This window comes from Heloderma suspectum, chromosome 6 (assembly GCF_057233095.1).
Source record: "Heloderma suspectum isolate Gila_16-S chromosome 6, 16-S_ref, whole genome shotgun sequence".
Classification (NCBI taxonomy): domain Eukaryota; kingdom Metazoa; phylum Chordata; class Lepidosauria; order Squamata; family Helodermatidae; genus Heloderma; species Heloderma suspectum.
Window position 1 is genome coordinate 20,175,074 of NC_139463.1, and position 24,816 is coordinate 20,199,889.

Here is a 24,816-nt window from a genome sequence, read left to right on the forward strand (position 1 = left end):
TGTAAACACACACACACACACACCTGTGTTAGGCTACGTAACGATTTGCGTAGCCTATCATGGCTAGATTTCCAAAGTCAGCCGTGATAGGCTACGTAAATCATTACGTAGCCTATCACAGGTGACTTTGGAAAAAAAAAAAAAGCGCGTACGCAAATGGCGGCACATGGGCATGGGCGCTGCCATTTGCATTCCTTATTTGGGCCCGGGTAGTCTACGTAAAGATTTACGTAGACTACGGCAAAAATAAGGGCAACGCTATTTTCGCCGTAGTCTACGTAAATCTTTACGTAGACTACCTGGGCCCAAATAAGGAACGCAAATGGCAGTGCCTATGGGCGCCGCCATTTGTGTACGCGCTTTTTTTTTCAAAGTCACCCGTGATAGGCTACGTAACGATTTACGTAGCCTATCACAGCTGACTTTGGAAATCTAGCCGTGATAGGCTACGTAAATCGTTAAGTAGCCTATCACGTGTTGTTGTTGTTTTTTTACTTTATTTTGTAATGGCGGCGGCGGCAGCCAGTCGGAAGACCGGCCGCCACCCCCGCCCCTGCCGAAACGCTGCCGAAACGCCGCCGGGACCCACCGCCAAGAGGGACATTCGAGGGAGGAAAGTCCCATCCCAGGGGGGGTGGGGGGGTGGAGAATTTCACCGCCAATTTTGGGGGGCCGAATGCATTGGCATTCAGCCTCCCTGAGATTCATGGAGAAATTCTCTGCCATCCCTAGATAGGCTACATAAATACTTATGTAGCCTATCACGGCAAAAGTGGGGATGCAAATGGAATCCCCTATACCATTTGCATCCCCGTTTTTTAGCCATGATAGGCTATGTAAGTATTTACATAGCCTATCACGGCTAAAGCAGTGATGCAAATGGCGTAGGGGACGCCATTTGCATCCCTGTTTTAGCCATGATAGGCTACGTAAATATTTACGTAGCCTATCATGGACTAGCGGAGAGATGCAAATGGCGTCCCCTACGCAGGACGCCATTTGCGTCCATAGCAGCCCGGCAGCGACTGGAGGCCCCACTGCGGGTTGGCCCAGCCGGTGGCTCTGCAGACTGCCTACGGAGCGGACCCGGCCGGGCAGGATTCTGGCGGGGAGGAATGGATCACCTCCCCCCGCCATCGAGGATTCCAGGGAGAGGAATGGATCACCTCCCCCCAACTGCTGACCCCAGTGGAGCCAGGTAAGCAGGGTTTCGTACACCCCTAGGATTTTCCCAAATGTATGCCTCAGTTGTGCACGTCTTTGAAATCTATGCATTCTTAATCAATTAATCTTCCATTGATTAAAGCATATTTGTGCATATTTTTCAAAAGTATACATTTTTAATGAGCATTTTCCAAATGGAGGCATTCAATCGGAAACATTTCTGAGGTGTCCGTGAATCACACTGAATGGTTGGAATTGTACAGACTTCTGCTGCAGATTTTGCCTGAGTCCATGTTCAGTCTAGAAAACGTGGACTAGGTAAATCCTGATCAAAAATGAATAGAGATGGGGGAATCACCCTGCACCCGCCTTGTGCACCACTCACCGGACCTCTGCTGCTTACCTGCCCTTGTTCGGCTCTCTGGTCAAACTGGCGGGCAATCCGCAGGCACCCAGCAGCAAGTGATCATGGCTGCCTGACTCCTCAGTAAGCCACCATTTTGCATAAAATGGTGGCTTGTTGTTTTATGTAAAAGCCATTTTACATAAATGGTGGCCATCAAGCAGTCCTTTATGCAAGATTACAGGTGTGAGTGGTCTATTCATGCTTTACAACTGCCATTTAAGTAAAACATTAAGTAAAATGAGCTTCTCTTTTTATGCAAAATGGCAGCTTGCTGAGGAGTTTGGTTGCCACTGCTGGCTTGACCACGGAGCCAAATATGCCAAGTAAGTGGAGGCAGTCTGTGGCCAGGGGGCAGAGCGGGGGAGGGGGGATCCGTCGGACTCCATGGATCCCTCCTCTCCACCCCCCTCTCAGGCTCCCACAACATCCTTAAAAATGAACTACAATGAATTCATCGTGCATCCCTAGGCACATTTCTGGTGATGGGCAAGACTGGAAGGCTGCAGCTCAGGCCTGTGTGACTTGTGAGCTGTATATGGTTTGCGTTTTGGACTAACCTGACTCACCAATCCAGAGTCATATTGCACTGAGTGGGGAGTGAATCAGGGAAGTCCCCCTTTAAGGTATGGATGAGGGGAAGGGGAGGGGTGTCTGAACCCACCTCCCTCCCAAGGCCCAAAAGTTAGCTAGTTGCCTGCAGTATCTCCTTAGTGGTTCATTCCTGCACTTGCACATGCAGATCCTAGGTGGGTTTCATGTAGGGTTGTCAGAGAATTCTGCCACGGATCTCGGCGAGGCCAAATGCCAGTGCATTCGGCCCCCCAAACTCCGTGGCGGAACGGCCTGCCACCCTCCTGCCCCCCGCAGATCCCCCCCGGGACAAGATGTACCTGGGGCGGATGTTCCGGACGGTGGTGGCTCCAGTGGCGGCTTCAGTGGTGGCAGCGGCTGGTCTTCCGAACGGCTGCCGCTGTCGCCGCCGCCATTTGCAATCTGTCCCCCCCCCATTCGTGATAGGCTACATAAAGACGTATGTAGCCTATCATGTCTGGGTTTAAAAACAAAAACAAAAACGCGTACGCAAATGGCGGTGGCTTCAGCCGCTGCCATTTGTGTTCCTTATTTTTAGCCATCTTAGTCTACGTAAATATTTACGTAGACTAAGACGGTGAAAATAAAGGGGAATGCAAATAGCGACTGCTACGCTATTTTCATTCCCCCTTATTTTCGCCGTCTTTGTCTACGTAAATATTTACATAGATTAAGATGGCCAAAAATAAGGAACGCAAATGGCGGCGGCCGTAGCCACCACCATTTGCATACGTTTTTGTTTTTTTTTTAACCCAGACGTGATAGGCTACGTAAGTCTTTACGTAGCCTATCACGGCTGAATACAGGGACGCAAACGGCAGTGGCTACGGCAGCCGCCATTTGCGTCCCTGCTAGCCAGCGAGCGGATGTCCGGCTGCTGGTGGAGCTGGCCAGTGGCTTCGTGGAATCCCCGCGGAGCGGAGCTGGCTGGCCAGGATTCTGGGGGGAGGGACGGAGCGCCTCCCCCCCCAGCGGAACCCGGCCGAGCCAGGTAAGCAGGGTTTCGTACACCCCTAGTTTCATGACTGTTAAAAAAAGAGGCCCTTGTTCTTTTGTTCACAAACTTTTGTGTCTGACTCTTTATTGCCTTCTCTGGATGACGTTGACAGGGGTTTTTTTATACTGCTCTAACGTGCTACATATGAGGCATCATTAAGTAGACCACTTGGGCATTTTCATTCTAAAGTTTACATTCACTTTAGAATGGTAAGTTGGGCCCCAAGGACCTGAATGAAAACATTCAAGCTAGAGCTTTACTCATAATAGCCTCTGCACCATTCTGTCAATAATCTGTAGTAAATTTACTAATTTGATTGCAGCTTCAAGCAATTAGGCCCAGTAGCAGTTCCTTCATTAGTGCCATCGTGTCTGTCTTTTATTTATGGGGGAGACTGCTTTTACTTCTAAATATCTTTTCTCTTTCTTTGCTAATGAAAAAAAACACAAATAGAGCAATCCTATGGTCCCTGGAACCATATGGCCAAGGGGCCATATGATCTTGTGGATCTTGTGTCCTGATTGTGGTTTTCTGGTCAATAGCTGGTTGGCGACTGTGTGAACACAGTGCTGGACTGGATGATTTATTGGTCTGATCCATCATTGCTCTTCTTATGTTGTTATCTCCCACTGCCCCTGGCAACCTTAGTCCTCTGGAAGGGAAAATCTGAGTGGGCATTTCCACCACCCCACCCCTCACAGCAATGACCTTGGGAGAAGGTGATGGTGGGAGAAAGGGGGGCAGGACAGTGGGTGAGGAAGGGGAAGGAGAGATGTGGAGCCACAATCCTTTTTGTTGCCCATCCCACCAAACAGAAGGTGAGTCAGTTAGACAGGTTCAAAGGCCCGCCTGGCTGAAAATAAGAAAATTGGAAGAACAGGAGGCCATAGAAGCCTCTGTCCTTTTTCCATCCTGCCTAGCTCTTGCCAGCAGGGTGCTGGATAGATGTAGGGCTCCAAGTTTGGAACACTCTGTCTATCAAGAGCATTGTCCATTGGATTGCAATCTTGGTGGTTTAAAGAAATCTTTATTCAATCAAATGTAATGGGAATGAAGACCAGTTACTTTATTTGGACTGGCTAATACCTTTCTCCAGCCAACAGAACTTGGCCCTTTGAAGTTGCCATTCAAGTGTCTATTGGCACGGGGTGTTCATTATTTTTATCTGGATCATTGCATGGGGAAAGGGTTAAACTCTCCCTCCCTGCACTTCGGCTATTACTTGCCCCCATCCCTGCAGCTCCCACTTACATTTTAAAATTGCGTTCACACAATTAATGTGACATCAATTTGGCCCTCATTGCGTGTGCTCCACACCTGTTGCCCTAAGCCAGAGGTAGGCAACCTGATTCCCTCCAGGTGTTTTGGACTAGCATACCCATAAGCCCCAGGCAGCATGTTCAATAGTCAAGGATTATGAGAGTTGTAGTCCAAAACATCTGGGAGAAATGAGGTTGTCTATCCCTGCCCTGAGCTACCGTTAGATGGTGCCAAATTTATTATGGAACTGACTGCTTCCAGGACACTAACTGGAGAACAGAATAGCACCCCAAGAATGCATGTTGATATTTCCATAGATTAGGGAAGCCCATCATAAGAAAAAAAAGAAAAAGGATCCATGGAACTCAAGGTGAGATACATGGAATAACTCAAGGTGAACTCAAGGTGAAATACAGGTGAATACAGAACTCAAGGTGAAATACAGGTGAATACAGAACTCAAGGTGAAATACAGAACTCAAGGTGAAATACATGGAATAACTCAAGGTGAACTCAAGGTGAACTACATGGAATAACTCAAGGTGAACTCAAGGTGAAATACAGGTGAATACAGAACTCAAGGTGAAATACAGGTGAATACAGAACTCAAGGTGAAATACAGAACTCAAGGTGAAATACATGGAATAACTCAAGGTGAACTCAAGGTGAAATACAGGTGAATACAGAACTCAAGGTGAAATACAGGTGAATACAGAACTCAAGGTGAAATACAGAACTCAAGGTGAAATACATGGAATAACTCAAGGTGAACTCAAGGTGAAATACAGGTGAATACAGAACTCAAGGTGAAATACAGAACTCAAGGTGAAATACAGGTGAATACAGAACTCAAGGTGAAATACAGAACTCAAGGTGAAATACATGGAATAACTCAAGGTGAACTCAAGGTGAAATACAGGTGAATACAGAACTCAAGGTGAAATACAGAACTCAAGGTGAAATACATGGAAACCCAGCTGGTTTCCATCCAGTAACTGGAAAGAGTCATAACTACTTAGCTTCTGCAAAGTGGTTGTATCACATCATGGCCTCTGATCATGCTCTGGACATTCATTCATTCATTCATTCATTATATTTCTATAGCGTCCCATAGCCAAAGCTCTCTGGGCAGTTCACAAAAATTGTATGCATAATGTAATACCTTCTTCTGGCTTCAATAACCCTTTAATGGCCCCAAACCACTTAGCACTTGAAGAAAATTAAAGGAATGTTATCTCGGATCAGCTAACCATTTAATAAGCATTTCAGTCAGGATAAATGCAATGGATGTTGGTAGCGCTGATGTCAGTGGGCTGTGAATCCATTCCAGGTTTCAGTCGGAACCAGCCAGAACTCTAAAGGAGCTATCCAAGGTGTTGAACCATATCCCCAAAGTAGATTCAGCACCTTGGGTAGCTCCTTTAGAGTTCTGGCTGATTCTGACTGAAACCCAGAATGGATTTACACCCCACCTAAATCAGACCCACCAGCCTCCACTGCATAAATGCCTGTGATGAATGGCCACACACAAACTCAGAGTTTTTCAGAGTCCCATCCCCCCTGGGCGCAGATGGTAGAGGTCTTGGCCAAAGAATAAAACTAGCCTGTTCAGTATATGAATGATAGCTTCCTAGACCATGAATGCCCAATGGCTGTGTTCTCTGAGATCATGTCATTACTCACCAGGGAATGTAAGGGCAGGAGTCATCAGCTCCTTAACACATTAGGCACCATGTATCACTAAGGACTTCCCAGTCCTGGAGTGTATGCACTGCAGCATTGCACAAATTAACATGAGGGAGGAGATGTCTGCTCCATGTGCCAGGCTGGGCATTCTTCCCCTCCCCCTGCAATGCTCTCAGTCCCACAGAAATCAGTGAATGAGACTCTGCACATGAACTGCTTTGGGAGTTGTGATCCAACAATCCTACGGTAGACACATTTGGTACTGAGAGAGAAGTGAGGCATTCAAAGCAGCAATAAATCCTGGAACCACTTGCCTGGATGTTGGGGAGGCTTTGGAGAGAGAGGAAGGGAATGGAGATCACCCCCCCCCCAAAGGACACTGAGTGAGCTGAAGAATATTCCCAGAGCAAGCAGCAGCCAACCCTTTGGACACCCCAGCCTTAGAGAATAAAATGTGCCTTACATCATGCCTGGAAGATTTTAGAAGCTCCATGAGCTAAGAGCTTTCTTCAGCTGACTGTGTCCTGCTTCCAGCCTGCAGCTGCTTAAAAGGGCTGTGTGAGCAGCGACTAATCTCGGCTGACATGTGGGATGGCGTGCACCACGCAGGCACATTAACATGCAGGGCAGGATTTGCCTCTGATAATCAGAACCAAAGCCAGGAAAGTAACTTTCAATAAAAAGGAATCCCATTACAGATCAGCTAACTGTGAAATGCTGTACCTTGAATGGCACTCTCAACATGATCGGCAAGTAAAGATACAAAGGCAAGCACTGACTAAAGATGCCTCTAGCAGAAGGTGGGGGATTTGCTGAGGGGATTGCATGGGGTGGGGGAGAGAAAGAATAAGCACAGGTCATAATAATGTCTTGAGAATTTAAATCACGGATGGGATATATTCAGGCATTATTCTGGAGGAACCATATCACTAGATATTTTAATTGGGGGTGGGGATGCAACCATGCTTAACTGCTCTCCAGTGTTCCCTTCTTTCTCTTGGAAATTAATTCTCACCATAACCTGGTTCAAACTATATTTGTATGATTTGGCAAGCTGTCTGTTAGACATTAGGGATGTACGAAAGTCACATACCTTTCTGTAGGGGTGCACGAAAGCCACTTACCTGGTATCGCAGCTTGCTTCGCGGTGGGGGGGAGGCGCTTCGCTGCTCCCCCCGAAGTTCAGGCCGGGGGGGGAAGCTTCCCGCCTCGCCCGGCCGAAATTCAGGCCAGGGAGGAGGCGCCTCGCCTCACCCGGCCGCGAAAAAAAAAGTTAAAAAAAAACCGCCCCCGTGATAGGCTACGTGACGATTTACGTAGCCTATCACGGCTAGATCTGCAAAGTCAGCTGTGATAGGCTACGTTAATCGTCACGTAGCCTATCACAGGTGACTTAAAAAAAAAAAAAGCGCGTATGCAAATGGCAGCCCCCATAGGGAGCCGCCATTCACATTCCTTATTTGGTCGCTGTAGTCTACGTAAATCTTTACGTAGACTACAGCGAAAATAAGGGCAACGCAAATAGCATTGCCCTTATTTTCGCCGTAGTCTACGTAATCTTTACATAGACTACAGCGACCAAATAAGGAATGCGAATGGCGGCTCCCTATGGGGGCCGCCATTAGCCGTACGCGCTTTTTTTTTCTTTTTTTTTAAGTCACCCGTGATAGGCTACGTGACGATTTACGTAGCCTATCATGGCTGATTTTGCAAATCTAGCCATGATAGGCTACGTTAATCGTCACGTAGCCTATCACGGGGGCGTGGGTTTTTTTTTACTTTTATTGGAATGGCGGCGGCGGCAGCCGGTCGAAAGACCGGCTGCCGCCCCCGCCCCTGACGAAGACCTGCCGTACCGCCGCCAGGACCCGCCACCGGGAGGGACATTCGGGAAAGGTAAGTCCCATCCCGGGGGGGGGCGGGGGGCAGGGGGGGTGCAGAGAATTTCTCCCTGAAACTACTTTGGGGGGCCGAAAACATTGGCACTCGGCCCCCCGAAGATTCGGGGAGAAATTCTCCCCCAACCCTACCTTTCCGCGGATTATGTTGATGGGGGGGGGAGGCATTCCGTCCCTCCTCCTGGAATCCCTGACGGGGAGGGAGGTGATTCATTCCTCCCCCCCAGAATCCTCCATGGCTGGATGTGTTCCGCGGCAGCTCTGCGGAGCAGCCAGCCAGGCCCAGCCAGGCCAGAGACATCTGCAGCCGGATTTCTGGCCGCAGAGGGCTCGGGGGGTGGGACCAAGTATGCAAATGGCAGCGGCTACGGCTGCCGCCATTTGCGTTCCTTATTTTTGGCCATCTTAATCTACGTAAATATTTACATAGACTATGAAGTTGAAAATAAAGGGGAACGCAAATAGCGTAGCGGGCTTTATTTGCGTCCCTTTTTGATTCACCGTTTTAGCCTACATAAATATTTACGTAGGCTAAAACAGCAAATCAAAAAGGGATGCAAATAGCGCCCACTACACTATTTGCGTTCCCCTTTATTTTCACCGGCATAGTCTACATAAATATTTATGTAGACTAAGACAGCCAAAAATAAGGAACGCAAATGGTGGCGGCCGTAGCAGCCACTAGAGATGTCAGAGAATTCCTCCACGAATCTCCGGGAGGCCAAATGCCAACGTATTCAGCCCCCCGAAATTGGTGGAGAAATGGTCCGCCCCCCCGGGATGGGACTTACATTGAGCGAATGTCCCTGGCGGTGGTGCGGCAGCGGTGCGGCAGCGGTGGTGGCCAGTCTTCTGACCTGCTGCCGCCACTGCCATTTCCAAGTAAAACAAACAAACAAACAACAAACGTGATAGGCTACGTAAAGATTTATATAGCCTATCATGGCTAGATTTTCAAAAAACACCATGATAGCCTACGTAAATGTTTATGTAGCCTATCATGGCTGATCAAAAAAACAAAAACGCGCGTACGCAAATGGCGGCGCCCATGGGCGCCGCCATTTGTGTTCCTTATTTTGGCACGGGTAGTCTGCGTAAATATTTACGTAGACTACGGCGAAAATAAGGGCAACGCTATTTGCGCTGTAATTATTTTCACTGTAGTCTATGTAAATATTTACGTAGACTACCCATGCCAAAATAAGGAACGCAAATGGTGGTGCCCATGGGCACCGCCATTTGCGTATGCGTTTTTCTTTTTTTTTCAAAGTCAGCCATGATAGGCTACGTAAACATTTACGTAGCCTATCACAGCTGACTGCAGGCCAGGGATGCAAATGGCGGTGGCTACAGCCGCCGCCATTTGCATCCTGGTAGGAGAAGGGGTTTTGCAGCCAGAGAGATGGGGCGCTCCCCCCCAGCCAGAATTTCGGCGGGGAGGGACGGGGCGCCTCCCCCCCACCCAGAATTTCGGGGGGAGGGATGGAGCACCTCCCCCCCACCGCGAAGCAAACTTCGGGATCAGGTAAGTGACTTTCGTCCATCCCTAGCCGCCACCATTTGCGTACGCGGGTTGTTGTTTTATTTAACCCGGCCATGATAGGCTACGTAAATCTTTACATAGCCTTAGGGATGTACGAAAGTTCCTCCACGGATCTCATGGAGGCCGAATGTCAGTGCATTCAGCCCCCCGAAATCGGTGGCGGAACGGCCCCCTGCCCCCCCACCCCCCCCCCGGGACGGGACTTACCTTAGGCAGATCTTCCTGGCGGCAGCGGCTCCGGCAGTGGCTCCTGCAGTGGTTCAGCAGCGGCGGCTGCAGCAGCCAGTCTTCCAACCAGCTGCCACCACTGCCATTTCCAGGTAAAAAAAACAAAAAACAAAAAAGTGATAGGCTACGTAAAGATTTATGTAGCTTGTTACGGCTAGATTTTAAAAAGACACCGTGATAGGCTACGTAAATGTTTACATAGCCTATCACGGCTGATTAAAAAAAGAAAAACAAAAACGCGCGTACGCAAATGGCGGCGCCCATGGGCGCCGCCATTTGAGTTCCTTATTTTGGCACGTCTTCGTCTACATAAATGTTTACTTAGACTAAGATGTGCCAAAATAAGGAAAACAAATGGCGGCGCCCATGGGCGCCGCCATTTGCGTACACGTGTTTGTTTGTTTTTAAAATCAGCCGTGATAGGCTACGTAAACATTTACGTAGCCTATCACGGCTGACTGCAGGGATGCAAACGGCGGCAGCTACGGCTGCCACCATTTCCATCCCTGCTAACCAGCGGCCGGATGTCCCTGCGGAGTGGAGCCGGCCGGCCAGGATTATGGGGGGGGGAGGAACGGAGCTCCTCCCCCCCCAGCCAGGATTCTTGGAGGAGGGATGGAAAGGTAAGTACCTTTTGTACATCCCTATGTAGCCTATCACGTTGTGTGTGTTTTTTTTAAACCCAGCCATGATAGGCTATATAAATCTTTACGTAGCCTATCACGTCGTGGTTTTTTTTTTTTTTTTTTACAAGACTGCAAATGGTGGCAGCAGCAGCCAGTCGGGAGACCAGCTGCTGCAGCCGCCGCCGCCGAAGCCACCACCGGAGCCGCCGCCACCACCGCCCAGAAGATCCACCCCAGGTAAGTCTTGTCCCGGGGGGGATCCGCGGGGGGCAGAGGGGTGGCAGGCCGTTCCGCCACAGAGTTCAGGGGGCCGAATGCACTGGCATTCGGCCTCACTGAGATCCATGGCAGAATTCTCTGACATCCCTATTAGACATGTGATGGAGCATTCAGAAGACCAGCTCATCTCACAGGTCTTCAAGTTAAATTCTCTGCATGCCCTGTTTAGGGAGTGGAAGGGCTGAAAACCCCATTGCTTTTATTGGCAGTCTCCTCCTGCACAAAGCGGCAGAGTTAACAGGGTGGATTACCTTGTAATGGCTTAAGTCCTTACATACTTTCAGTCTTGGTAGAACAAACTAGAAGTGAGCTGAAATTTCTCAGAAGACATAGGTGTTCTGTTTTGTTTTTTCTTGAGAAAATTTCTGAGACTTTTCTTTTTCTTACTGCCCTAGAAAAAGGCCAGTTCCAGAATTTCCTGTGAATATTCTCCTTCTTTCCTTCCTTCCTTATATTTCTCTACTGCCCCATAGCCAAAGCTGTCTGGGCAATTCACAAAATTATGTTTGCTTTTTTGTTTCTGCCATCCACACATGCACATGCCACCACATGATGCACATAGCCTTGTGGAGGATGCAAAATCGACACCAAGCAGGGGAAGGAGAGAAAGATGCTTTGCTACTCACACTGCTGATGGTGAGACTCACCCCTGAGAAACTGGTTAAGAACTTTTCCAGCTTCTGGAGAAATTTTGTGAAATCTCTCTCTCCCCACAAATTTCTCTACCCACAAACAGGGTGAATAATTTTGAATTTAAAGAGGTCAGTTGTGCACAGCTCTAGGACAGGGTGTTGAACCTCTTTCTGCCTGAAGACCAAATTCAGTTTCAGATAAGTTCATATCAATGGTGGGCACCTGGGACCTTTTGCAAGCAAATGTGGTCTACCAAGGAGCTATGCCTCCCTCCCCAGTGTAGGCTGGGAGTGGGGCCAGCCATTGCAATGCCACTTCCCCCAACATTCCTTATTAAAGCCAGGATGGTGTAGTGGCTAGACTGTTGGACTGGGAGTTGGGAGATCCAGGTTCTAGTCCCCACTTGGCCATGGAAGCTCACTGGGTGATTTGGGGCCAGTGACAGACTCTCAGCCCAGCCTACCTCACTGGGTTGTTGTGAGAATAAAATGGAAGGGAGGTGGATTATGTATGCCACCTTGGGTTCCTTAAGCAGGAAAATAGGCAGGATATAAAAGTAATGGATGGATGGATGGATGGATGAATTTCTTCCCAAACTGAACATCTGCAAGGGGCTTTTACCTCTGTTTTTACTGATGCAACCTGTCCCCCTCCCTTATGTTATAAGAATTTCTACCTGCCTCTAGAGCACCATAAAATAAACTGCAGATCAAACCTAGGGTGAGAATTCTGTTTCAGATTGTTTTTTATAAGAATTTACCAAAATTTGCAGCAACAACAAAATCCTATTTGGGATGGAGATTTTTTTATTATTTTTTTATTTATTTATTTTAAGTGGGAGAAACTGAAACTGACAGATTCATCCATCCATCCAGGCCCAGGGCCTTGAAGGCTTAGCTCTTAAAAGTCTGGATTCAAATCCCTATGTATTCAACCATGCTTGTGGTGCTGAATTAGGGTTGCCACCTCTTTTATTTTATTTCCCTTACAGGCTCTTCATCTTTAACAGCTCCATGGAAGACAGGTACCAGATAGCCCTCCCCATGCTGAGAATCACTGTACCTATAGAATTTGGCTGTTGCAGATGAGTTAGAATTTCAGTTACGTTCTTTCTTTTAAGAATTTACCAAAATTCACAAATTTCTCCGTATTTGAGTTTGAAAGACCTTGAGATTTAAAACAGTTGAATTTAGGACAAAGCAAAATGGACAGCTTCACCCATCCCTAGTGATCTAGGACAACTTGGTTCATACAGCTGGTATTTCTGCTGCCACCCACACTACCTGTTTGAGAACCACCTCCTTTTGATAATAGTGTATTATCAGGGAAGCACCAGATACGTTAACATTTGTGGCTCTGAAACCCAGGTCTGAATAAGAGTTCCTGCATAGAACAAAGAGAAATGAAGATCAAAAGTGAATTGTTTGAAGAAGCCATGGCTATTATTTGACACACATACAAATAATTTAATCAGGACAGGGCAAGCAGCCTGCTAATTCACACGGTAATGAGCAACTAGGAGCTCATAATGAGGAACCATCAGTCACACATTTTGGAAAGGAGCCAGAGCAATAAGTGAATGAATCCAAAGATCAATGTGAATATTGAGACAGCCAGAACTTGTAGCAAGGATGTACCCCTATTCAGGTCTGCTTTAATTAATGGTTCTTGTTATTGCTCTATAAAAGGCTCCTAAAATAGTGCAGGGAAGTACCCCTTTTCTCCACTCAATGAAAGAAATGGAAGCTAACCCAGTTGCTGACGCCAGATTCTACTGAACAGTATAGCCCATTTTTTATCCCCAGTGATCACAAGAATGGGTAGTGACCAAGTAGAGGCTGGTGGGATGTGCTTTGTGAGTAAACTGGATTGTCAAAAGAAACCTAAGTGCCTGAACAGCCTGTATGCCAATGAAGTTTTTTTTCCAGCTCCACTCCAGGAGAGGAACAACAAAACTCCGAAGTGTTTCCAAATTGTCCCCAGAACAAAGTACTTCAGCAAAATCCAATTTGCTTATCTTTCTTGCAAGCAAAGACTTATAACAGTCTTACCAGACCTGGTACACTCCAGATGCAGATGTTTAGACTTCAACTCCCATCAGCCCCAGACAGGGTGGCTACTGGACAGGAATTATGGGAATTGTTGTCCAAAACACCTGGAGTCATCAGGTTAAAGAGGAGCCCCACAAAGCCATTGTTCAAACATTTGAACAGGAAAGCCCAACATTGTGTAAAGCAAGGGGCCTATAAGTTCTGCAACTATTTAGAAAATAGTTTTGAAGGGGGGGGGGGCAGTAAGAGCCCTACAATAGCTGCTACAATAGCAAGATGCAGCATTGAGAAATTTAGTGAAGGGACAACTAACTTTTCTCCTAATGATGTGCATTAGATTTCAATGAAGCCCTAAGCCCAAGAAGAATTGGAGCACTTTGGTCCCGTTCTGTTGTTTCCTGAGGCAAAGCAGCCAACGGAACCAAAGCTGGAGCTGAATAAGGCATCATTACTAACTCGTGCTTCAGAGAGGTAGAGAGTGTATGTCCCATGCAAATAGTGTCTTCTAGTTCCGTTTCTCTTAGGGATGTACGAATCCCTTACTGGGATCTGCACTGGAGGGAGGCACTCTGTTCCTCCCCCCAGAATCCTTCCTGGCCAGCTCTGCAGAGCCGCCGGCCAGGGCCATCCACAGCCAGAGTTCCAGCTGCGGCTGGGCTGCTGCGGCCGCCATTTGCATCCTGACAGGCTGCTGTGACAGGCTATGTAAGTATTTACGTAGCCTATCACAGCAAAGAGGAGGGACGCAAATGGTGGCGGTTAAGGCAGCCACGCAAATGGCATAGTGGCCACCGTTTGCATGGCTGCCTTTACTGCCTTTACCGTGGTAGGCTACGTAAATACTTACGTAGCCTATCACGGAAAGAGCAGCAGCACAAACGGCATAGCCGCTGCCATTTGCTTCCCTGCTCTTTGCTGTGATAGGCTACGTAAATACTTACATAGCCTATCACGGCAGCCTGGCAGGACACAAATGGCGGCCGCTACAACGGCTGACATTTGTGGCCACGGAAGCCGGCCAAGAGACCAGCCACCGCCGGAGGAGCCGCCGCTGCATCCACCCCAGGTAAGCTTGGTCCCGGGGGATTCCACGGGGTTGCAGGGGGTGGGAGGCCGTTCCACCACGCCATTTGCGTCCCTGCGCTAGGCCATGATAGGCTATGTAAATATTTACGTAGCCTATCATGGCTAAAGCAGGGATGCAAATGGCGGCCGCTACGCCATTTGCATCTCTGTCTTCTGCCATGTTATGCTACATAGATACTTACATAGCCTATCACGGCAAAAGCAGATATGCAAATGGCATAGCAGCAGCCATTTGCATCCCTGCTTTAGCTGTGATAGGCTATGGAAATACTTACGTAGCCTATCATGGCAAAAGACAGGAACACAATTGGCAGCCGCCATGATAGCCGCCATTTGCAGCTGCAGCAGCCCAGAAGACGACCGGGAGCTGCTGCTGCTGCCACTGCCGCATCCACCGCCAGGTAGGTCCGTTCCAGGAAGGGGGATTGCGGGGGGCAGGGGCAAGGCCATTCACTGGAGTCCGTGGCGGAACTCTCCAACATCCCCAGTATGACATTTTTAAGGCTTTAACTAGTTTTCCATTATCATGACTCCCCAGCTCCTGCTTTTATTCTAGGGGTGTATGGGTTACCTACCCCATTCCGCTGGGGCCATCCACTGGGGGGGAGGCGATCCGTCCCTCCCCCCAGAATCCTCCCTGGCCAGCTATGCTCTGCAGGGAGCCTGCGGAGCCGCCGGCTGGGGCCACCCGAAGCCGGACTTCTGTCCGCTGCTGGGCTGCAGCCGCCATTTGCATCCCTGCAGTAGCCGACATAGGCTACGTATATATTTACGTAGCCTATCATGGCAAAAGTCAGGAACGCAAATGGAAGCCACTAGGTCATTTGCGTCATTGCTAGGGATGTACGAAAATTACTTACCTTTCGGGGATTATGCTGATGGTGCGGGAGGAGGCGTTCCGTCCCTCCCCCCGGAATCCTCACTGGGGGGGAAGGCACTCCATTCCTCCCCCCCCCCGGAATCCTGGCTGGCTGGCTGTGCTCTGCAGCGATTCTGCGGAGCCGCCGGCTGGCTCTGCCTGCAGCCGGACATCCGGCCACTGGCTAGCAGGGACGCAAACAGCAGCAGCCGTAGCTGCCGCCATTTGCATCCCTGCAGTCAGCCGTGATAGGCTACGTAAATGTTTACGTAGCCTATCATGGCTGACTTTAAAACAAAAAACGTGCGTATGCAAAAGGCGGCGCCCATGGCCGCTGCCATTTGCATTCCTTATTTTGGCACGTCATAGTCTACGTAAACATTTACGTAGACTAAGATGGAGAAAATAAGGGGAACGCAAATAGCGTAGCGTCTACACTATTTGCGTTCCCCTTATTTTCACCATCTTAGTCTACGTAAATGTTTACGTAGACTAAAACGTGCCAAAATAAGGAACGCAAATGGCAGTGGCCATGAGCACCACCATTTGCGTACGCACGTTGTTGTTTTTTTAAGTCAGCCGTGATAGGCTACGTAAAGATTTACATAGCCTATCACGGTGTGTTTTTTTTAATCTAGCCGTGATAGGCTAGGTAAATCTTTACATAGCCTATCACGCTTTTTTGTTTTTGTTTAAACCTGGAAATGGCGGCAGAAGATCCGCCCCAGGTAAGTCCTGTCCCGGGGGGGGGGGCGTTCCACCACCGATTTCAGAAGGGCCGAATGCGTTGGCATTCGGCCTCCCCAAGATCCATGGCGGAACTTTCGTATATCCCTAGTCCTTGTGTAAGCCATGTTAGGCTACGTATATATTTACGTAGCCTATCATGGCAAAAGGCAGGATGCAAATGGCGTCCCTGCATTAGCTGTCATAGGCTACATAAATGCTTATGTAGCCTATCACAGCTGAAGTAGAGAGGAAATGGCGGCCGCAGACTGGGACAGCCATTTGCAGGGCAGCGGCCAATCGACAAAGGTAGGCTTCGTCCCGGGTAAATTTCGTGGGGTGGCAGGGGGGATTGCTCAATTCCGCCACAATTCTCTAACATCCCTAATTTATTCTTCTGAAAATGTGCAGGGTTCTTTGTTTGGTTGGTTTTGCCTTGGGACACTTCCATGACGTGTGGCATGTTCATATCATACACACACACACACACACACACACACACAAAATAGCAAGGTGGAGGGAAAACATATCCTCCTCCCCCCATAAGCAATTGAGGACTCCCCTTCCACATGAACTGCAGCATCTCCCCTTCTGAAACATTGCAGGATCTTTAATTAATGAAACCTGAAGACTGTCTGTCAGTTTCAGAACAGTGATCTACAAGGAACATACGGTAATAAATAAGAAAGCTGTATGCAAATGGCTTCTCCAAATTCCCCATCCTATTTGTGGGCAAAGAAAGGGGGGCAACTTCACCAAATTTCTCCAGGGAGAGGAGAAATTCTGAACAGGTTCTCACAGGCAGGGATCACCATTGGCAGGGGTCGTAGCACAGCTTCTTTCTTTCTTTCTTTCTTTCTTTCCTACTGGAAGGGGAAACAGCAGCAACTATTCTGGCAAGCTGGCCCCCATTTTGCATCCTCCACAATGCAGGTGTGAGGGGGGGGCAGTGCTGTGTCCACCTCCAGGAAAGCAGTGGAGCTAGGGCTGTGCCAAAACTCTGTCCCCCAGTTTCTTGAAAGTTTTCTTCCCCCATGATAGAGGGTTCCATTGTTCTGCCCATTGTCAGGGTGTTCTTTCATTTATTTGTGTGGTATTTTTGAGCTTACCAAATCACTGCAAGGTGGCCAAGGGATGCTGTGTCATTGAGTAGGGTTGCCACCATAGTGGCTGCCATTTGCGTTCAGCCAGACAACCGTGATAGGCTACATAAGAATTTACGTAGCCTATCATGGCTAACCTCAAAAAAAAACAGTAGTGTACACAAATGGCGGTGGTAGGGATGGCGGAGAATTTCTCCCCGAAACTTCAGAGCGACGAGCGCCAACGTGTTCGGCCCCCCGAACAAGTTTCGGGAAGAAATTCTCCACACACACCCCGCAACCCGCACCCACCCCCCGGGATGGGACTTACCTTTGCCAAATGTCCCTCCCGGCGGAGGGTCCGGCCGGCGGTTTGGCAGGTGTTCGTGTGGGGCGGGAGCGGCAGCCGGTCTTTCGACCGGCTGCCGCCGCCGCCATTCCAATAAAAGAAAAAAAGAAAAAAACGCCCCCGTGATAGGCTACGTGACAATTAACATAGCCTATCACGGCTAGATTTGCAAAGTCAGCCATGATAGGCTACGTAAATTGTCACGTAGCCTATCACGGGTGACTTTTTTTTAAAAAAAAAAGTGTGTACGGATAATGGCGGCCCCCATAGGGAGCCGCCATTCCCGTTCTTTATTTGGTCGCTGTAGTCTACGTAAATCTTTACGTAGACTACGGCGAAAATAAGGGCAATGCTTTTATTTATTTATTTTTTAACTTTGGAGTTCGTGGCCAGGCGAGGCGGGAAGCCTCCTCCCCGGCCTGAATTTCGTCCGGGTGAGGCAGGAAGCCTCCCCCCTGGCCTGAATTTCAGCAGGGTGATGTGGGAAGCCTCCCCCCCAGCCTGAACTTCGCGGGGGGAGCAGCGAAGCGCCTCCCCCCCATCACGAACAAGCTTCGACGACAGGTAAGTGACTTTCGTCCACCCCTAGGCGGCGGCTATGGTGGCCGACATTTGCGTTCCTATTTTTCGCTGATTTATCTTACATAAATATTTACGTAGGCTAGAAAGGCAAAAAATAAAGGAACACAAATAGTGTCCACTACGCTATTTGCGTTCCCCTTTTTTTTTCCGTTTTATCTTACGTAAATATTTACGTAAGATAAATCCGCAAAAAATAGGGAACGCAAATGCTGGCTGCTGTAGCTGCCGCCATTTGCATACGCTGTGGGGTTGTTGTTGTTTTTTGAGGTTAGCCATGATAGGCTACATAAATTCTTACGTAGCCTATCATGGTGCAAGGATGGCAATGGCGGCGGCAGCAGCCCTGCCTCGGCCGGCCAGGAGACCAGCCGCCACCGCTGCCGCCGGAGCAGCCCCAGGTAAATGTCATCCCAGGGGGATTCCGCGGGGGGTCAGGGGGCAGGAGGCCATTCTGCCATGGATTCCAGGGGGCCCGGCCTCACTGGAATCCGTGGCAGAATTCTCCACCATCTCTACCCAAAATAGCATTTGTTTCGTTTGCAGCCACTTCACATTGTTGGCTAATATTCAGCTAGTGATCTACAACAATTCAAAGATCCTTCTTGCTTGTAGTATTGTTGATCCAAGTATTTCCCATCTTGTAACTGTGCTTTTGGTTTCTTTTTCCTTCATGCAGAACCTGGCATTTATCCCTATTAAATTTCAATCTGTGGTTTTCTGCCCAGCGCTCCAGCGTATCAAGATCACTTTGAATTTTGTTTCTGTCTTCCAAGTAGGGATGTCAGAGAATTCCGCCACGGATCTCAGTGAGGCCGAATGCCAGTGCATTTGGCCCCCAGAACTCCATGGCAGAATGGCCTGCCACCCCCCGCCACCCCGTGGATCCCCCCTGGGACGAGACTTACCTGGGGCAGATCTTCCGACCAGCTGCCGCCGCCGCCATTTGCAGTCTTGTAAAAAAACAACAACACAATGACGTGATAGGCTACGTAAAGATTTACGTAGCCTATCATGGCTGGGTTTAAAAAAAAAAAATCGCGTAAGCAAATGGCGGCAGCTATGGCCGCCATTTGCATTCCTTATTTTTGGCCATCTTAGTCTACGTAAATATTTATGTAGACTATGATGGCGAAAATAAAGGGGAATGCAAACAGCGTAGCGGGAGCTATTTGCATCCTTTTTTGATTTGCTGTTTTAGCCTACGTAAATATTTACGTAGGCTAAAACGGTGAATCAAAAAGGGATGCAAATAGTGCCCGCTACACTATTTGCGTTCCCCTTTATTTTCGTCATCATAGTCACAGTGGCCATAGCCGCCGCCATTTGCGTATGCGGGGTTTTTTTCCCCCCAGAGCCCTCCGCAGCCAGAAATCCAGCTGCGGACGGCTCTGGCCTGGCTGGGCCTGGCCGGCTGCTCCGTGGAGCTGATGCGGAGCACAGCTGGCCGCGGAGGATTCCGGGGGGGAGGAACGGATAGCCTCCCCCCCGTCGAGGATTCCGGGGGGAGGGACGGAACACTTCCCCCCCCACCATCAACATAATCCGCTGAAAGGTAAATGACTTTCGTACATCCCTACTTCCAAGTAGGGATATTAGAGAATTCCGCCATGGATTCCAATGATTTCCCCTGAAATCCATTTGCGGAATGGCCTCCCGCTCCCCACCACCCTGCGGAATCCCCCTGGGATGGACCTTACCTGGGCCGGATGCGGTGGCAGCTCCGACGGTGGTGGCGGCTCCGGCGGCGGCTCCGGTGGCGGCGGCTCCAGCTGGTCTCCCAGCCAGTTGCTGCTGGGTTGCTGCGGCCACAAATGGCGGCTGTCATAGTGACCACCATTTGCATGCTTGCAGGCAGCCGTGATAGGCTACATAAGTATTTACATAGCCTATCATGGCAAAGAGCAGGGATGCCATTTGTGTGGCTGCCTTTACCGTGTTAGGCTATGTAAATACTTACGTAGCCTATCATGGCAGAGAGCAGGGGCGCAAATGGTGTAGCGGCCGCCATTTGCGTCCCTGCTTTAGCTGTGTGATAGGCTACATTAATATTTATGTAGCCTATCATGGGCTACCACATGGATGCAAATGGCGTCCCCTACGCAGGACGCCATTTGCGTCTGCACTAGCCAGGCAGCAGCTCGAGGCCCAGCTGCAGATCGGCCTGGCCAGCAGCTCCATGGCATGGCCATGGAGCATAGCCAGCCAGCCAGGACTCTGGGGGGAGGAACGGATCGCCTCCCCCCATAGCTGATACCCCGGCCAGGTAAGGGATTTGTACATCCCTACTTCCAAGTTATTAGCTATCCCACCCAATTTTGTGTCATCTGCAAATTTGATCAGCATTCCCTGCATCTCCTCATCCAAGTCATTAATAAAAATGTTGAAGAGCACTGGGCCCAGGGCTGAGCTCTGCAATACCCTGCTCATTACCTCTCCCCATTTTGAGAAGATCCCATTGATTAGTGTGTATGTTTTCTTTCTATTACACATCTCTCCATTGCTCTGCAGCTTCGCAGGCTGCCTGTGCTTCCTGATCCTGAGCTGAAAAAGCCCTATCAAAGGAATTATTGTATGTCTTCTCCTGGATTTTAATTGGCATGCGGGAAGCTGAGGAGGCTACAGGCTGCTGGAGAGAGATTATTGTACAATGAAAGTAAAGTAAGCACAAGAACCCTGAACCCAACACATGATAATTGCTCTGACATTTTCTTGTCCTTTGAATTTATTTTCAAAAGCAATTTCTTTTCTAGGGATGGACGAAAGTCCCTTACCTGTTCTCGAAGCTTGCTTCGCGGTGGGGGTGAGGCGTTTCGGTTCTCCCCCCAAAGTTCAGGTGAGGGGGGGAGGTGCCCCGCCTCGCCCGGCCGAAATTCAGGCTGGGGGGAGGCGCCCCATCCCTCGCCGGCGAAATTCAGGCCACGTAGGAGCGCCCCGTCTACCCGGCCACGAAAAAGAAGTAAACAAAAAAACACACACAAACACCTGTGATAGGCTACGTAACGATTTACGTAGCCTATCACGGCTAGATTTCCAAAGTCAGCCTTGATAGGCTATGTAAATCGTCACGTAGCCTATCACGGGTGACTGTGAAAAAAAAAAAAGCATGTACACAAATGGCGGCTCCCATGGGGACCGCCATTTGCATTCCTTATTTTGACACGTCTAGTCTACGTAAAGATTTACGTAGACTATGGCGAAAATAAGGGCAACGCAAATAGCGTTCCCTTATTTTCGCCGTAGTCTACGTAAATGTTTACGTAGACTAGATGTGCCAAAATAAGGAACGCAAATGGCGGCGCCCATGGGCCGCCGCCATTTGCGTACGCGCTTTTTTTTTTCAAAGTCACCCGTGATAGGCTACATGACGATTTACGTAGCCTATCATGGCTGACTTTGGAAATCTAGCCGTGATAGGCTACGTAAATCATTACGTAGCCTATCATGGGTGTGGTGTTTTTTTTTCTTTACTTTTTTTTTTGCAATGGCGGCAGCGGCAGCCGGTCGGGAAACCCGCCGCCACCCCGGCCCCCAACAAAACGCTGCCGAAATGCCACCGGGCCCCGCTGCCGAGAGGGACATTCGGCCACGGTAAGTCCCATCCCGGGGGTGGGGCGGAGGGCCGGCGGAGAATTTCCCCACCAATTTCAGGGGGCCAAATGCGTTGGCATTCGGCCTCCCGGAGATTCGTGGAGAAATTCTCCGCCATCCCTACTCTTTTCTATTAAACTGAATAAGAGTGGTTGGAAAAATGTGGGAGAAATTTTCTGCCCAGCACTAATAAATGCATCCTCATTCGGAGGCCCTCAGTATGTAAGGTCTTGTTATTGCACAACTGCCTCCCACCTGCAAACATCACTCTGAAATTTATCAGACTCATATCCCTTAGAAGGGGCAACTATTTCTTAGGGATGTACGAAAGTCACTTACCTTTGCAGAGCTTGGATTCACGGAGGGGGGGACACGGTATGTCCCTTCCCCCGGAATCTTCCCTGGGGCTGGCTCCATTCTGCAGCGGCTCCGCGGAGCCACCGGCCAGGGCCGTCTGCAGCTGGAGTTCCGGCCATGGACGGGCTGCTGCGGACACAAATGGCAGCTGCTGTAGCGGCCCCCATTTGCATCCTGTGAAGCTGCCATGATAGGCTACGTAAGTATTTACTTAGCGTATCACGGCAAGCCCCCCCCCCAAAAAAACAGCATATGGAAATGGCGGTGGCTACGGTGGCCGCCATTTGCGTTCCCTATTTTTAGCCATTTTAGCCTACGTAAATATTTACATAGGCTATTACGGCGAAAAACAAGGGGAATGCAAATAGTGTAGTGGGTGCCATTTGCGTTCCTTTATTTTTTCCCCCGTTTTAGCCTACGTAAATATTTATGTAGGCTATTATGGCGAAAAAAAACGGCGCTCCGTCCCTCCCCCTGGAATCCTCCCTGGCTGGCTCCACTCCTCAGCAGCTCCGCAGAGCCGGAGTTCTGGCCGCGGCCAGGCTGCTGCAAATGGCAGCCATCATAGCAGCCACCATTTGCGTCCTTGCAAGCAGCCGTGCTAGGCTATGTAAGTATTTATGTAGCCTATCACGGCAAAGAGCAGGGATGCAAATGGTGGCTGCTACGCCATTTGCACCCCTACTCTTTGCTGTGATAGGCTATGTAAGTATTTACGTAGCCTATCACGGCCTAATGGAGGGACGCAAATGGTGGCCGCTACGATGGCTGCCATTTGCGGCTGCAGCAGCCCGACAGCGGCCAGAAGATGACCCACTGCTGCTGTGGCATTTGCCGCCGCCGCCGCCGCCAGGTAGGTCTGTTCCAGGGGGGACTTTGCAGGGTGGCAGGGGGGATTGCTCCATTCTGCCACGGAATGGGGGGGCAGATTCTAAAGAATCTGGCCTCACTGGAGTCTGTGGCAGAATTCTCCAACATCCCTAGTAGCCGACCCGGCTTTTATCATCAGCACTTTCAGGCTAGATGGGACTGCAGGCAAGCCATGAGTCCATGAAACACAACAAAGAAAAGGACTGATAGGTGGTGGGTGTTCTCTTCCTTCCAACCTTGGAAGGGAAAACACTAACCACTTATCACTCAATGGACTGAAGATCTTACTGCTCTTGCTATGTTTGAGGGTAGCTCCTACAACCGTTAAGTCATATGGATGCTTATTTAGATATATGGATAACTTACATTAAAGTATATATTCAACATGGGATGTCAGAGAATTCCGCCATGGATCTTGGTGAGGCTGAATGCCAGTGCACTCGGCCCCCTGAAATCTGTGGCGGAACAGCATGCCACCCCCCCCGCCACCCCACAGATTCCCCCCCCCGGGATGAGACTTACCTGGGGCAGATGTTCCGGGCGGCAGCGGCAGCTGGTCTTCCAACTGGCTGCCACCGCCACCATTTGCAGTCTTGTCAGGTTTTCTTGGGGGTTTTTTACAGAGACGTGATAGGCTATGGAAAGATTTACGTAGCCTATCACTGCTGGGTTAAAAAAAAAAACCATATACACAAATGGCGGCAGCTACAGCCGCTGCCATTTGCGTACGTGGTTTTGTTTTGGGGGGGGTTTTTACCCAGAGCCCTCCGCGGCCGGAAATCCGGCTGCGGACGGCTCTGGCCTGGGCCTGGCCGGCTGCTCCGCGAAGCCGCTGCAGAGCACAGCTGGCCGTCAAGGATTATGGGGGGGAGGAACGGATCGCCTCCCCCGCATCAAGGATTCCCGGGGGAGGGACGGAATGCCTCTCCACCCACCATCAACATAATCTGCAGAAAGGTAAGTGACTTTCGTACATCCCTAATTCAAAGTGGAAATATTAATCCTTTTTTCTCCCACCGTGTGTTTTCCTTCCCCCCCTTCTTTTCCCTATATCAAGGAAGATGTTAGTGTTATTGATTACTGTATATTGATTAGGGATGTCGCAAGTACAGTTCAGGGTTCAGGAATTCATTGAGCAACCCCTGCCTATGACCCCCAAACTGTGCCCGTGAAAACGCTGTCCTTGTTCGCCCCTCACTTGTGCCCACTCACGCTGAAAAGCACTCACCGCGAACCTGTTCACTGATTGCTGCCATTTTTGCACCTTTGCTTCCTAGCAAAAACATAATCCCTCTGATATTGCACTTATTTAGCTTTCCCAGCTCCAAACTATGTATATTTGAATATGTGCATTTTTAAAACTTCCTTTTTTTCCTAGAAAGCAAAGGCATGAAAATGGCGGCACTCACCAAACGGGTTCACAATGGGTGCTGGGGAATTCACCACACTCATGGGTGGCTCAAGCACAGGTTAGGGGGGGATGAGCAGGGATGCTGCTTTGGCGAGTGCACAGAGAACTGAACTACGGTGGGTTCTTACATCCCTATTTGATATATTTCATGATATTAATTCCCCCACACACTTCTCTTTGCTTTGTTTGTTATCTGTTTGGTGTGTGTGTGTGTGTGTGTGTGTGTGTGTATTGATTGAATGATTGATTGATTGGAATGTAAAGGACCTGACAACTGACTCTTCCAAGGAGGTCCAGGGCTCAGATAGAGCAGAATTAGTGGAGTCATCTGTCAGAGTATTATGTTTTGACAATGGTTTAGTTCAAGGGTCTGGGTGAGAATTTTGTGTCAGTTCAGTTTGGATAAGAATTTACCAAAATTTATGATGTTCTTCAAATTCAGGATAGAAAGAACCTATTTACAAAATTCAAATGCAGGAGAAAGCAAAACTGACAGATTTGCCCATCCCCGGCTTTCAGAAGCAGCTCATAAACCACACCAAATG